General features: G+C 31.9%; 1 protein-coding gene across 1 annotated transcript in view; it reads left to right on the forward strand.

Annotated features, from left to right (window-relative positions):
* LOC116779340 (E3 ubiquitin-protein ligase MIB1-like) overlaps positions 1-16,535 on the forward strand; it is a 124,879-nt gene that overhangs the window by 25,646 nt on the left and 82,698 nt on the right. The window lies entirely within an intron of this gene.

A 16,535-nucleotide genomic window follows, 5' to 3' on the forward strand; every position in this document is an offset into this window, starting at 1 on the left:
TATTGAATATAATAAACGAATAATGTGAAAACTTTTACCGCGATACGGTTACATTTTAGTATACAAATACGCTAATAAATATCTGCAAAAGCTCACTGCCGTTGTATATCACATTTAATGTATTGGTCCCATTTTATTAATTACTTTGGCATAGACCATACGACAGTTGTAACCATCAAAGCGTAATTGACCGTGTATAAGGTTCTTATATTTTTTTGTGTATGTGGCCATACATAACAGTTTAATATTTTATACGAAGGAAGTATGAATGTGTCAGTTATTTATTGTTTTTCCTTTACTTCGCTCATGACTTTTTGATGTTTATCCGGATGATGCTCCCTCAAGATAAAAATATACGGTGTCAAAATATAATGTCAACAAAAAAATAGCGACCCCTCTGCTTTTTTTCATGTGTGTAAAGTATGCGTTTACTAACATAAGAAAAAATAACGGCAATACTGAGATAAGAAATATACTTTTAATTCATAAGCTTTGCCCAGGCTTAAGAAAAAATATCATCTTACTACCACGCAGCCTGAAATTTATAGCACAAATAATACACTGCTGAGACTTAGCTCCTGAGGGATAAATCTCCGAACTCGTTTGTGATATAATGAAACAAAGACTAGGATGGTCCCAGGATAGTTATCTATATCACTTACTACGAAAATACACTTAGATGAGTGTCAATATTGTCGAAGAAATCAAGTACTTGATAATCTCACGTTATAGGAAATTGGTTCAATTAATTTATATATTCCGTATAACGCTTGATGATGCATATGTATGTAATATGTATATATTATATTTATGAATAATTTGCATCATTTTTCATTATAGTTTTATATTAAAATTACCGATTAAATAAAAATATTGTCACTTAATCTAAGTTCTCATTGAGAATTGTTGAATAACACTGAAGTCTCTAATAGATAAACCATCAAAATTCTGATATACTTCGTTCGTTGAGAGTAAGAAAAATTAAGGTCAAAGTTTGTTATAAGTTTTTTTTTTTTTATGAACGAGATAGCGAATATAAGTTTCAATTATTAATTTATAATACCAAATTTTGGTTCAGATATTTGACAATAGCAAAATTTTAACCAAAAAAGGGTTTTAGTTTATGCAATTTTGAAGTATAAAATTTTTCTCTTAGATAATTGAAATATTGGTTTTTTGTTTGTGAAAATACGTTACGTTACGTACGAGAAATTATTTCCGAAGAATTAAAATTTAAGCAATGAGTGTATGGCTACTGAATATTCTGAAATTATGGTATAAATGATAATTACGTTTCTTGTTATGTATTTTGGGTATGTTTAATGTAACCCTAAATTTAACATGAACCATTTTTCGATTACTGCTACCATGAAACCAGATGTTAGCGATTTAATGTTCCAAGTTCCTGTATTTTCGTTGTTAACATGTTTTCTTATATAAGTCAGTAAAACAGAGTCTATTATGGAAAATCGAAAAGCATACGGACGGGCAAACGACAAAATACACTTTGTTATTTTGTGTGGACTAGAAGAATAATCAAAGTATTTTACATCGTTCTGACCTGGGTCAGAGATCGCGACTTTCAGTTTATTATTGATTTATTAATCTTAGTGTTTTAATGCTGTTATGATATGAATTTTTTTACATACAAATACAGTTAACATCATGAGCGTTTTTAATAAATTAAGCCTACAGCAGAGATAAGACGAGTATAGTATAAAATTATCCTTAATTCTTAAAATTCCATCAAACTTTGAATTAAATGAAGCATGTTAGGAACTTTTATGTTTAAAAGTAAAATCGATAAGCGGGACCAATATTCATTGTTTTATTGGCGAGACTTAGAACGGAAAAATCGCTGAGACGAAATGCACATACGCTGTTTGTATAGCCTTTTAGCCCCTAAACTAGGACAGGTCTATCGTACAACTATAAGAAGTATAAGAATATTCTTAAAACCTTCGAAGATTCTTTTAAAACTAGAATTTTTAGATTATAGCAAAAAGACGTGTTGTCGTATTTTTAATAGGAGATTTTTTAAATCGTGGATTAAAACGATATAATTTATACTTGAGGTTTGAAATGAAGTCGTCATTTCAAGTAAAGTCAACAGAAAATCAACGCTAGAGCCGTATTGCAGAGATGTATTCGGTGTGAGGATGTTTAGTAGGTGTACTTGTATAACCAATTATGCAAAGCGGCTTCCGAGACGCGGTGCGCTGTTCGCGGGCGAGGCGCTCAGCGCAGTAGGCCAGTCGACGTCGCGCTCTTTCCTCGCTCCTAGCAAAATAACGACCTCAATTTGCATAACAATGCTCGTCACCCCTTATTTCCCTACCAACGGCTTTCGCAGGCAAAGCGCCTCGGTCCCACCGGACTCGACACTTTTTTTTTTGTTGGCTAAATCTGTCCAGTGTGAACTGTCTATTAAAATTCATAAAATACGCCAGTAAAATTAAAATAAAATGAAAATAAATCTTCTGAACCGAAATTAATGTCGTCAAGTATGAGATTGGGCATTATTCCGGTCTTGTGGATTATGTTTGATTTAATATCTCGTTAAGGTTAATTTTAGGCGTTTGTTAGGAATAAAATAATTGTGGTCAGAGACATAATGTAGCAAAACGATCGCCGTCTTACGTAGCACTACGACAAGCGGTTTTGGCCGCATTCGTAACTTCTTCGTCCAACTTTCTGTTTTAATTGAATCAAAGTTTTCGGCTTTTTGCGGCGAGCCTGCCAGCCACGCACGCTCTCCTAACTCCAATAAACTTTCTTTATTAAATTATCACAAGTACAGAATCGTTCCCCTTTAACGTAAAGCAAGTTGATTCATATTTCATAATAATTTATTTACGCTAACAATTAATTTAGTTTTATTCATTCTTACTGAATTTTGTGTAATATTCGGTGAAAGTCTGTGAATAAATCTTGCCAAAATATTTTCCAAATGTGAGTATAAATCAAATAAACTTATATATGCATTGAAACATATATATTTTTATGAATGAAGAAACAGTATTTCACTCTAACAATTTGTGTTTTCTGCTTCGGTATTGTTTTGTACCGTAGCTTTATCTGATGCAGAACGAGATGTCGTTTAAGTAATTTATAGACGTTTCCCGCCCCGGGCAGAGGAACAGCGAAGGCTGTGGAGGCAGGCAGTTATCATGGAGTTTGGTCTTTGCAGAATGCTATTAATGGTCACGTAATAGACTGCTGACTCCTCACGTTCCGGATTCAAATTTGAGCAAATATGTCGCTTTGTGTCCTCCCTCTTATTGTAGCTCGCCTTTGTGTTTACACTCTTTTCCTGTTATTTTGGGATCGGACCGTCATCTCGGCGTTTCATTTTGTTCGTGTAATTCGGATTTATTATTTCCGTTTGTATAGGATTAATTATCGCTGTGTTTTAGTTAATATTATTTCGGATTGTTATCTATTCACGGAAAACCATTATTTTGACTTTTCGTAATTAATTGTTTTTTTCTTTTTTTAGTATTTTATGATTATACTTCATAATTTATGCATGTTTTGTATAATTGACTTGTATTTAATAATTCTGGGTAATAATGAATACAATCTATATAAATGCAAAGCAAAATTCTGTCTAACTGGTCCTGTAATATATGCTCGTATTGCTTTATATGGGTTAAAGTATAACTTTTCGGAAGCCGCTCGTTGCGGATATTGGAGATTTACCTAAGTGTGACGGGATTTCTACAAGACTTGCCGTACAAGCTTTTCTATTCGATCCTAGCTTCGCATACAATACGTCGTTTCTTTCAGTAATAGTTTCCCCCTTATATAATACTTATTTCCTTAAATATATTTCGGTACTGTAAAATATTCGTGAATTCATTTTTGAATTCATACTATAAACGTGTATAATGTCACAAATTTAGAATTTTGAGATATTAATTGGTAAAGTAATTCAGTGTTTCATATTTATGATTGTTACTTTCCATGGATGTTTCATTTTTGTTTTTCGATTCCGATAATACATACAATGGAACAATTTACGACCAGCATGTTTATTTTTTATTCGGACGTTTAAAAATACAAAGACGAATATTTAAAATGTTTCAGCATTTCATTATTTAGTCCGGTTAAATGTATCTATGTAATCCGAGCGCCCTTCCTATTTACATTACCCGTGTCACCTGAATCACGCAAAAAAATAAACGTTATCCTCAAAGGTGCGCTAACATTGGCGTCGTAAAAAGCGTAATAGGTAACAACGATAGACTTTAACGCCGGGTAAATGCAACCCGGTAGAGCGTCAGGTACACGATGACAGTGCCAGGGCTCCCAGCGGGCCCCTTTCGCGATCCTCGTAAATTGCGAATATTAGATTATAAGTACGGACTGTGGCGAGTAACGCGGGGGCCATCAGACGAACGCCGAACTCGTTTTGCTGCTTCCCGTTCCACAGCGTGTCGTGATCTGAATCTGCTTTTTACATATTCCCCGCTGTGCCATTCTCTCCGGCTGATGCTTTAGCGTTTGCATAAAAGTTAAATTACAAATTCGTTTCATTTTACAGCCATGAAGAGGGTTACATTTCCAGTTTGACGTATTAATTTCGAAGATTTTCAGAAGAAAATATGTATTTCGGAAGATTTATTCGAATTTTATAATTTACAGAATGTCACTATTTTGAATTGCCAAATGTATTGCTTAACGTCAAATTATATTTAGTATATACTCAACAAAATAAAAGGCTAATAAAATAGGCTGTTATAGCAATGCAAAAATATAAAAAAAATTAAATTTCCAGTTGTTCATAATTGTATGGAAAGTGGAAATTTTATGTGGCGTTTAAATTTAGCTCGTTGATTCGCAATTTCAACATATTTGTTAACATAAAATCCAAACTTGATATTCCGTGATAGCTATAAAACTGATGGGTTGTATGAGGGGATGTTCGGGATCATCGACATAATCCCACTACAATTTGACCTCGTTTAATATTCAAGTTATTTTAATGGAATGCATTCGCAATCTCCGTTGTGATGATAATAACAGCAGCTGTGTCGCTGGGTGTCAGTTTGTCTACCCGAGCGCTCCGCACGGCTTCATTAGACCAACCCCGTCGCGTTTCTATCTGCAATATTTGCTTATATGCTTCCTTCTATACTCATTATGCTTCACTTCGTTATAATTAGCTGAAACTGCTTCGTGTTTAATTAAACTTCGTATATTTATATATAATTTTTGTTGAATCGTTATAATAATGGTTATTATGATTGTAACGTAAGTACATAATTTTTTTTCTTAGCCGATCATGTAAGTAATTCTTAGGCAAAATAGTTGTCTTGTAGTTCCACTATAAGTACCTATAAAATGGTAGCAACGATATGAATTATATTAAATATAATATTATAAAAACAATAAAGAACTTTATAAGCAGTCTTTGTAGAGTCTAGAAAGCATAATTGTAATAGCCTAAGATGAGACATAGTGTTGGTAATGCATTACCGGTAGCCCAGGCCTCGACGCCTGCTCTTTGGCCCGAGCCTTTGTGAGTCGCCCCGTATAATTAATCGGGGACCATGGAAATAGCGCACCAGCCTCCAAAGCACTTTTGTATTATTACGCTAAATGATTACAGACGATTGTTGCAAAAATTTTACATAAAAATTTCATTCTCGAAAACAGCTTATTTTTTAGAGACGTCAATTTCCATAAATTAGTACTATTATTGGATGTGTTAGATTCTCTTGAATACAAATTAGATATGTCTAATTTGTGTCGGCTATGTGCATATATATGTGTAGTTGATATAGACATATTGGAGAGAGAATGTCGAACATCGTTACATAAATGTTAACGAAGATATGAACATCAGTAACAAGTTTCGTCTGAGTTTCAAGAGGAATCTTATCTGATGAGTCAAACTTTTGTCCGGGACAAATTGTAGGTTCCAAATAGCAATAAAGTTTTATGATACGGTTATCAGAAATGCGTATTATGCTCAGAATTACTTATTACTTTATATATTTACATAAATTTGTATGTAAGCACGCCCTATAGGTTCTGTGTTTGCTCACATAAATGTATTAAATTCTGCTCGTTGTTTCTCATTACGTCGCTACCCCCATAAGAACCTATTAACATCGTGAACCAGTCACTGTGTTTATTAATAGAATAATTTGCGGTATCTTTTGTGTACACTTTTAAGTAAAATTATTATATTTAAACAATTTATAGTTTATTTCTTTGTTTCTTTGATATTCCTCGTTCGTTAACAAGTAAGAGGATGTTCATGAAATGAATATTTAATGCAAGTACAGAAATAAATGCTTTGTATATTTTATAGACTATTTTCTACTATCAATACGATTATTTACGGTCTATAAAAAAGATGAAATTCAAGTGACACCCTGTTTAAAGTTACTTCTGTGCTCTTGATCTGTTCTTATTTATTAAGTTACTTAGTTTAAAAAAAAAAACTTAGATATATATATATTAATTTAAGACCTTTACCATATTTAAAAAAAATAATGTTATCACCATAATGTTTTTTGTCTTTGTGTGTGGTTTTAAAGAGCCTTTAATTTGTATCTAGAAAATAGTTTTCGCTACCGGTACATGTATCGCTAATAGTCAAAAAATTTTTTTATTGAATAATCGATGTATACGTATGAATGTGTACGTCATTTGAAAAAAAAATCCTCCAAATTTGCAAGAATTACGAACAATTGTTATGCAATAATTTTTATGTTTTAGTCACATTTTCGGATCGAGCAAAATATGAAGAAATGTTACATTGGTGAAATAATTTAATTTAGGGCGTTCATTTCACAACCGGTATAGGGTTGTCACTCAATTCCGTGGATGCTTTCTGTGTACATTAATTGAATAGTTAACATAACGTTCATAAATATAAAGCGAATATTACCTCAAGCGCCGTTTTTAAGTTTCAACTTGAAGTATCTTTTAAAATTCTTTTTATGTACGTCGACCTGGGAAAAGTTCCACTTAGTTCGGTCGCCCGTCCTGGGGTAGCGTATCGCATCTAAGTAGAAACTACGCGAGTGGTTGCAAAATCCAGGGGTTTTAAGACGTTTTCATAATAAATGTCAGGTACAAACTAGAGCTATTTGGTGTGTCTTATAAAATTTAAGATTTTTTTTACAGAAAAGAAACTTAAGTATGAAAAAGTTTGAATTTTATTATACACACAGCATAATACTATTATCGCGTAAAAAAAACAAATAGATCTATCGTTTATAAAAAATATTCTATTGGTTCCCCTCCTCAGCTTACCATACTTTCTACTAAATTTCTTATTCCAATCTATGCAATAGTTTTGTGAAGTTTATTAACAATATATTCCGAAAGTTATTGTGTCTGTAGTAACAGAACAAAACACATCCGTCTTTATAGCATCAGTGAGATATATCGTTACACATGTATGTGCCGGACGTTACAAAGAGGTGGTACTGGGCGTCGAATTACGATTAGACGTCTCCAACACAAGTACACAGCTCGATCTCTCTCCACAGTCTGTCGGTTCAGAACTCGATTCCATGAAGGGAGATAAAACATATGTTCATTTTATTTTCGCATTTGTCAGCGTTCGTTTTGTGCCCACTAACATAAATTGGATGTGGAGGGAAACCTCACAGGTGAATGTAAAATAGCCGGCTTTTCCCAAGATAATACCACGGCAATTTTACGACACCATTAAGGGATTTATTGGCCGTGTCACATTTAGCAAGAATATTTTCTTAAATATTTTTATAAAATATCATCATTGGTACGGAGATGTGTCTCGCAGTTTTAATGTAATGTAGCGACATTGTTAAATGTAATGTGAACTGATAATGCTCGAGAGCTAGGACGGACGCTGACGTTTAACAGATTAATGTCCTATTGTTCTGTTATTTTATAACATTAAATTAGAATTAGGTCTGAGTGTCTGGGATACAACGAATGTAGAAGGGACTGGCTGGTGCCAATAACTGTTGTCTCGTACACTAATGGCTGGAACAGGCGTTCAATTAAACGCGTCAATTCGGTAGGAGATAGCGCTGTTAAACACTACGCATCGGATACTGGTTCGACACGAGCGTCGTTTCATTCAGACTTGTGCAAATAGAACCCCGGGCATGTTCAGCTTCATAGTAAATGGACATTGTGTCTGTGTCCTATACCGTATATCTAAATTGATTTCTTGTTTGAACAATTCGTCAATGAACTCGGTAATATATAGGATCTATGTGAATTAAATTAACGTTGAATAAAATGTAAATTCCTGAACAGACTTTCATATATATTGGATTGAAAATTGTTATTAAACATATACAAATTAACACAACGATGAATAACTTGTTATATGATTTTAACGAGATTAACCAGTACTTTTTAAACTTAATCTCTTTACAGTTTAGAATAATATAAATTAATATTTTATCCTCCTGGAAGTTTACCACATGGTAATAAAATATTAAATAAAAACAAACAAGTATTAAAATAACTCGAAAGCAATGTTAATAATTCCTACTTAATAAAGTTCTCGTTATTAAGGACTTAGGAAGTTTAGTCATTTTGGAATATAAAATTAAAATCGAAAATGTATTTAATATTCTCGTGTTTGAAAAATAAATAGGAAATATTCAATATTAATTTAGTTATTATTAAATTATTCAATAATTTGTTACTGGACTCTTCTTGGTTTCATTATTAACTGTTGGTAGCCTTATCGTCTGGTAACTATACAGGTTATGTAATTAGCTGATGAAATTCTCCGCTCTTTATTTAACATCGTAAATATCACCCTGACTGCCTGTTACCACGATCTGTCGATAAATTAATGGAAGGGCCGACGTCACCTGAAATTTTATGTTTCCTTTCTTCGCACTCTCCGCTTATATTTTATTACGGCCGACCTTTTCCTAAGGTAAGGGGATAAATGTTAGTTTGGCAGTTTTTTTTTCTAATTCCCAATCAATGTGTACAGCTGTCTTATATTGACTGACATTTAATTAATCATACCTACACATATATAGATATATACATATAGGTTATATGTATATTGTACTTTAGGATACAGAGACACTATTTTATTAAGCAGTACTTATCAAGGTAATAAATTTGTGGTAATAATGTTAATATTGCGTCATACTTGTAATAGCTTGATTAAATTCATTATATTTTTTTAATTTATGTATTAAAAATGTTTCAAATATAGTGTAGTGTATACTCGCCCTTACTAGTCTGATCCCTGGATCCGATTTCTGCCACATTATGGACACCTGTGATATGTACAGAAGTAGGAAAAAGCATCGTATATTTGAACCGTAATCTCAGCGGCACACTCGAATCGATGTAATATTCACCTAATAAATACTTAGAATTCCTGATATTTATACCATGTCAGCTTGAAAACTTTTCAAATCGTCACTGAAAACGTGAACCCAAACACATAAAGCGTCCTGTTATTGTTTCTGACAGGTTTTCTGGGTAAATATTATGATAGTTTTGTATACCCGACTTAACATTTGTTAGGTTTTATAGCTTAGTTTTTGAAAATGTATTATAAAGTATGCTCAATAAATGTATAGACGTATAACTATCGTGCTATGCTTAGTTGTCAGTTGTACAAGACAGGGATTATCCAACGATAGACATCGCGTCGTACATAATTAGCAGTGGTAGACAATTATCGTTTGTAAATACAAGCTACTCAGCAATACATACATTAATTATGTTATGAAGGATCGATTTATAATAAAATATATTTCACGATTCAATTTTTTTCTGTTAAGACTTAATTTGCTTTGCTTCAGAAATCCATATAACTTTTTAAACTAAATCTTCAGTCGAGAAGTTCACTAGGCGCCGAAAGTTAGACTCTTCATCAATCTAAACCAAATACTTAAGGGAGAACGGAATCCAAAGTTTTATGGGATTAGATGTTTGTTCTTAAATAGTAGGTTCGTAGAATGTATAATGCTAAATCTCTTTGAATTATCTGAATATGAATGATATATTTGATCAATAATTATTGTAGTTTTGTATAGTGTTAACGTCTTTCTTGTGGGTGTTATTAGCAACTTTGGTGAGGGTTATTTGTTTTGTGAATTAAGCCCCGGTTTATGGCGCTCGGGTACGCAGTGATTACGCCAATCACCTCTCATTGTTTTAATGAGAGAGATTCTTAATTACAGAGACAGACTTAAACCTTTACTGATAAATTTATCTCACCACACATTTAACAAGCAGTGCGACGTTGTCGCTCTTAATACAAGCTCTGTTATTTTTTCATGGGTATCCACGATTTGTAGTATCTAGAAGTGTAAAGTTCATATATTTAGAACTTTTGCAAGATTTTATTTAGTTTGCTATATGTGTATTTGTTCGGGTAAAATCTCGTAACTCCAGATATCTTCAATCCATTCCGCTGAAAGTTTTCATACAGTCTACACTCTACACGTTCAGTTAGGATGATAATCTATGTCTAAATTTGTGTAGTCAGTCTTATGCGAATAGCGGCACATCCAAGATGGCGGACTAGTTATTTTTAATCCACCTCTGTATTATTTCCTCTTCATTTTTAATTTGGATATCAAATGAAAGTCTTGATAAGAATAACTTGAAAAATAAGTTGACTTCAGTCTAAGGCCAATATGATGAACTTCTTATAGTTAAAGTAAAATTTTGCAGGTTTTAAAGCTATTGAGCTGATATTATATATGCATGTTAAGTTTGTGGGTGAATTGGTGACGTAATTCGTAATCCAACATGGCGTCATGCCCAAGATGGTGAATTAGGAATTTTAAATGCTCTTCCATAATATGGTTATCAAATGATTGGGTTTGCTAAGAATAACTCGATAAACTTGCCCAGCGATAACTTTTTAGTTATTCTTTTGAATCAAAACAAAACAAAAAAATATATTTCAAAGAGATGAAACGAAATCCATCTAAATGTAACTAATATTTTTCGGATAAACTACGCGTGATTTATTTTTGTAAAAAACTACATACTCCCAATTTACATATCCGAAAAATATTAGTTTCATTTAAATGAATAAAACTCTCGAAAATGCTAGATCTTATTATAAAATCCATCTATATATTAAGGCAATTAATTTGAAACTTAGATTTTCTTGATAAAAATATAAAACAAATTAATTTAGTAACTTAATCCGATTGATGGGAAAAATAACTTTCAGACTATGTAAATATTAGTACTTAAATCGTTCACGAATACATAAATCTTAATAAAAATCATATTGTAATCAAATTATGTTATAAGTTGTTAGTTATAGTTTTTAAGCAAAAATATATTTTTCTTTTTAATGAATTCATATAAAATTCATGTTTTTTTTTTAAATTTGTTTTTGTTTTTTTATTTTATTTTATCTTTAAATACACTAAAAATACCTCATTAATATCAACGCAAGCAAGTTTCGGTATGGAATCTTAAATTTAAAGAAATATTTAAATTTTTAAATAAATAAATATTTTCTGACTGTTTATATTAAAAATAAATTATTTGTATAGCAAAAAACAGAAGTATTTTTAATGTTTATTAAGTGTAGGGAACATGAATGTTAACTATTTGTTTTAATCTAAAAAATCCTCTATGAAAAATTATATCTAAATCTATCGTCTCTAAATACAGAGATTATTTGAAATCGAGGAAGTAAGATTTTCAACTCGGATAAACTACAAACATGTTAGTAGTGTTTACAGAGAGAAATGGATTCATCCACCCACCAAAACCTTTTGTGGCCTTATTTAGATCTTTTATAAGTTTACCTACCTTCTATATACATAAAGCAAAGAGATAAAAAAAAATCAGTAATACAAAGAGTAAATAATATGATATTTCTTACCAATCAGTCGTCACTTTCAAAATAAATCAATACAAAAGTAATAAATTTATCAGAAGTAGATAAGGAACTAAAAGACAAATACAACAGAATTTTATTATATTACTTAAATAATTTTACATCTTATTATAAGAAGCAATAAATGAAAATAAAATGAAATTCAATTAATTAAAATGTTGTTTTTGTAAATTGTGTTTAATTTTGTTTATTCAAGTACCAGCCATCCATCGCAAAGCATATTCCATCTCCTTCTCTTCCTGTTTGTGATTGAGTCAGAATACGTCATGCTCGAAATGGGTTTAAATATAACTGGATTCATTTTACATGAGAAAAATGAGGCACACTATTAATTAAGTATTTGTATTGAATATAATACGAGAAAAAAAATATCACTCCGTCTGTAATATTTTCCTTTCAAACAGTGTGTTGTAGTAAGTAAACCTGACAGAAGTTTTAAAATTTCATTTATAGTAAAAATAAGTTTTTTAAAAACGTTAAAAAAGAAGTAGTGAGGGGTTAGGAGGGTGTGTGAGTTGGACAGCGTTGGAGTCTAAATCTCGCCCAGTACATTATCCTTCCAATATCTAAAGCAAAGCGCCGTAACCGCGCTCCCTGGAATAACAAAGAACCGCGTGGTTGAGATATTGAAGCACTAATGGACCGGGGTATTTATGAAACGACCTACTTTATCACGTTCACTTTTTCTATCTTTATTTGTTAGAATAGCTGGATAACGATAAATAATATGAAACCTTCCGATTCTATGTTATGGCTCCTATACTGAAAGCCGTTCCCTTAATCGAATACACATTGTGTGTACACTTTGTATTATCAAATTATAAGTATATAAACGAAGAAAACGATTCCATATGATTTAATGTACTGTCGTCTGTCGCCTTTCAATCACAGTAGAATAGTCTTGGCGTTTCTATTTCCTCTGATGTCAAATATATACATTTCAAGATCACTGCAAATTTTAATTTTTTACATTGTGAGTTCATTTCAAAGTTTCCACATAAGTATTTAGTAGGCTTAGTCCGAGATCGCATCGTCACGATACATACGGAACGCTAACAATTTTACATTCATAACTCTTTAGGTACATTATTAAATGAGGTAATTGATTTAGAAACGGTTCCTATGTAGCGTGTCGATGCAATCTTACAAAGCAATCAGGTAAAATAAAATTGGTGTTCAGTAATTATGTTAATAGTCGTCAATTTCAACGGATGAATAATAAAGTCGTGATTGAATTCTGTGTCTGAAATTTTGCAAATGCAATTGTTGTCACTCATATTCGGAATTAGTTAAATGAAACATTTAATCTTTATAATATAGCACTAATAATTAAACTGTTATATAAAAATTGAGGTCAAAAAACAAAACAAATCAATTTCGCAAAGTATAAACTGCTATGTTTCTACTTACCGTATTGTGTATTTATCGCTAGGTATGTCTAGTGATGTCGAGAGCGGAGCCGCGGCGGCTTAATTCCGCACAATCAATCAAGGCGGCTGATGAGGGTGCACCCAGCTAGTGGACCCCGCACTACTTAACTCGTTGAATCAATCGATAATTGCTATCGATATTGTAAGCCAAATTAATTCACTTAGCTAATAAATAGAGCGTTCGTTCAACATGACTTATCGTATGTCATTTTCAGCATCGCATTTTACATTATTAATTTAAAAATCATAACTATTTGGCAACATTCCATATTGTCAAAATTAATATATTTTTATGAGTGTTTATATATGCAGAGAATTATATTTAAACGATCCAATATATTATGTACGGTTATTGTGTTTGCGTTTAATGCAGGACAAATACGTCCGACGAAACGTTGCCATTAATGAAATTTTATCATTGTTTTACTATTATTGAATTTTTAATTCGTTTTTATTATTAAACGACCGACGCGTATTACTTTGGTTGACAAATAATAAAGGATAAAATGTATTAAATTTAAGCTTTATGCTATCAATATGTTATATGTTTATGATACGAAGCTCGTGATAATCATGTCTCTGAGTATCCTCATAGATCCAGTGTGTATGTAAGGTAGATAGATGTAAATGTACGTCGTTCTCGCTGTATGGGGTTGGCTCGAAGCCTCCATCATAAGTCAGCGAGTACTGCAATGGTGCGGCGCTCTGATGTCGGATTATATGGCCCGTGAATAATCCACCCTTAATACTAGCTGTAATGGTTTGGAATTAAACAATTAGTTGTTTTCTTTCTGCCTCGCCAATGATTGACCTCCGCCTAGAACACAATGGTCACTAGCTTAGCTCCGTTTTCAATCGCGCATCAATCGGCTTTACCGCATCCCTGTAGCGTCCACTTGCAGCTTTTATTTTATATATTGCAGAGGATTAAAGCTCCGTAATAACATTTTCGTTTCTAGATCTTTTTTTTTATTTTTGTACGACGCAATAGGAAATAACATTTTCGAACGCTGTAACGGGAATTGTCTGTGTATGTTTATACGTAATATATAGTATTTTAGATACCCGCATTCAGTGTAATGTTTCATGTTACATAATGTTATATCATTTTCATGATATCATAGGTCGTGTTGGTATCAGTGACATCTTTGTATCTTTTCTCCCTCCTCACCCATCCCCCTTTCCGCCTCGCCCTGTTTCAAATGCGTCTTATCTTTCCATAATTACCTGTTTGTTTTGTATTTTTTATTGTGTAAATGTAACACGTGTTTTTGGTTTTGACATATTTTTAGTTACAAATTATTGTTTTTTTCCTTCCTAAATTAAACTTAATAAACCTTCCAATCTTTTCATCTTCTTCAGATATGATATTATATAGCGAAGAAGAACGAAAAAAAAATTGCCTTATTCAATTAATATTACGCTTATAATTAAGATTAATACAACAGTTCATTGGACTCCCGAGAGACGAATATAAGCCGTACACGTTACATCTTACTAGACTTTCTTAGAAAATTAATTCAGATAAAATTTTTCCCGTGTAATAATTACGATAATAATAATAAGAATTCAAAAACATTGAAAAAGTATTGATTAGATTTAAAAATTTTGTTTTCTTTCCAGAATATCTCGGTAGGCTTTACTGGCTTTGTTAGAAAATTCTAGGAAGTGACTTTGAGGACATAGAGACAATGTTGAAACCTTTATATAACCTATTATGAAATATATAAGAACGAATTCTCGTTAGTATGTAAGAAGTACAATAACGATATGTATAAGTTATTTTTTTTACCATTTTAACATTTTTCTTTCACATTAAAATTAATAATGAAAATTAATCCACATTTTGAACTTCATAAATTGTTCTTAAACAGTCTAAAATAATGTTATTGTTGATACATATTATGGGTTATATCTAGCCTAATGGATCAAGTTTATTGTAATGAACCTTAACCTAGACAGTATCAGTATGACAATTAAGAATTGCCCTTTTTAATCTACTTTTTATATTATCTGTATTATATTTAGTTTCCGCATTTTTTAAAAGTAAAACTCAAATGTCACTAACCGTATATAACATTTCGCCGATGGAGCAATTACTTTGATATGAAATGTAGTTCAAATCATAAGTGGGTGTGAAGTTTTACGAGATCGTTAAACTCCGGCCCGGGAATCGTAAGCTTTATTTAAAATTGTAAAGTAGTAAGCGATGTGTCGCCCGGGCGCCATGATATTCGTAAATGGAACACGTACATACATACGTGTCAGCGTACTGCACCATGCACCTGAGGATATTGCCGCGTAAATCAAATTTCTTATTTCTCCTCAACACTTATTTTTACTCATTTTTATCCGGAGATTTATCGGCGACGTCCTTTGGAAATATCGTTCGCAATCATGTCTTCTACTATCCTATTAATACAAAAATGAATATTAATAGATCTGCTTATATATTTATGTGATCATATTTTATTATTAATGGAACTTTAAAACGTGGTAGCTACTTATATTTTTATATAGTCAATGGTGATGACGATTTATATCGCTAATTTAGTAATAAATGGAACAATTATATAATTAGCAAGGTCCATCGAAACTCATAACTGCTCCAATGGCATGAATTACAGTCTGTGAAGGCTGTATGCCAATAGGTTTAATATTTAACGCTTATATCCTGTTCGAAATTACTCTCGTGCTGTGGTTCAACTTCCCTTGAATTACTGCCTGCTGACATTAGCACTGTTCGTGTCATTTGCTATGCGGTTGCTAGACAACTTTTATATAATGATCGTATTAAATACAGCCAATGTCATGCATTAAACGAAACCTCAATCATTAAAATAAATTATACATTTTGTGCTGTAATTTATTGAGTGTTGAATAGTTAATTTTATATGAGCCAGCAAGTAATTTAATTAACATATTGTATTATAACAGTAATATGAAATAAAATTAGCTTAGACTTATTAATATTTTTGTTAATTTATCGGAATCCCTGTTAAGAAAGAAGGTCGGATTCTGATCTTATTAATCGTAATAGGGTGATATCAATTATAAATCTAATTAACTTAAGTATCAGGATATCAGGAGTGATTATTATAATATTTTCATTAACTAAATTATCAATCAAATATATCTCGACACTGTTAAATTGTCACGTACAACAAATGTTCTTTATCCGCGTAACAGTAAAGGGAATATTAAAAAATGTGCACGATTTTTTAAAAATGAAATATGAC

Source organism: Danaus plexippus, chromosome 2, assembly GCF_018135715.1.
Source record: "Danaus plexippus chromosome 2, MEX_DaPlex, whole genome shotgun sequence".
Lineage (NCBI taxonomy): Eukaryota > Metazoa > Arthropoda > Insecta > Lepidoptera > Nymphalidae > Danaus > Danaus plexippus.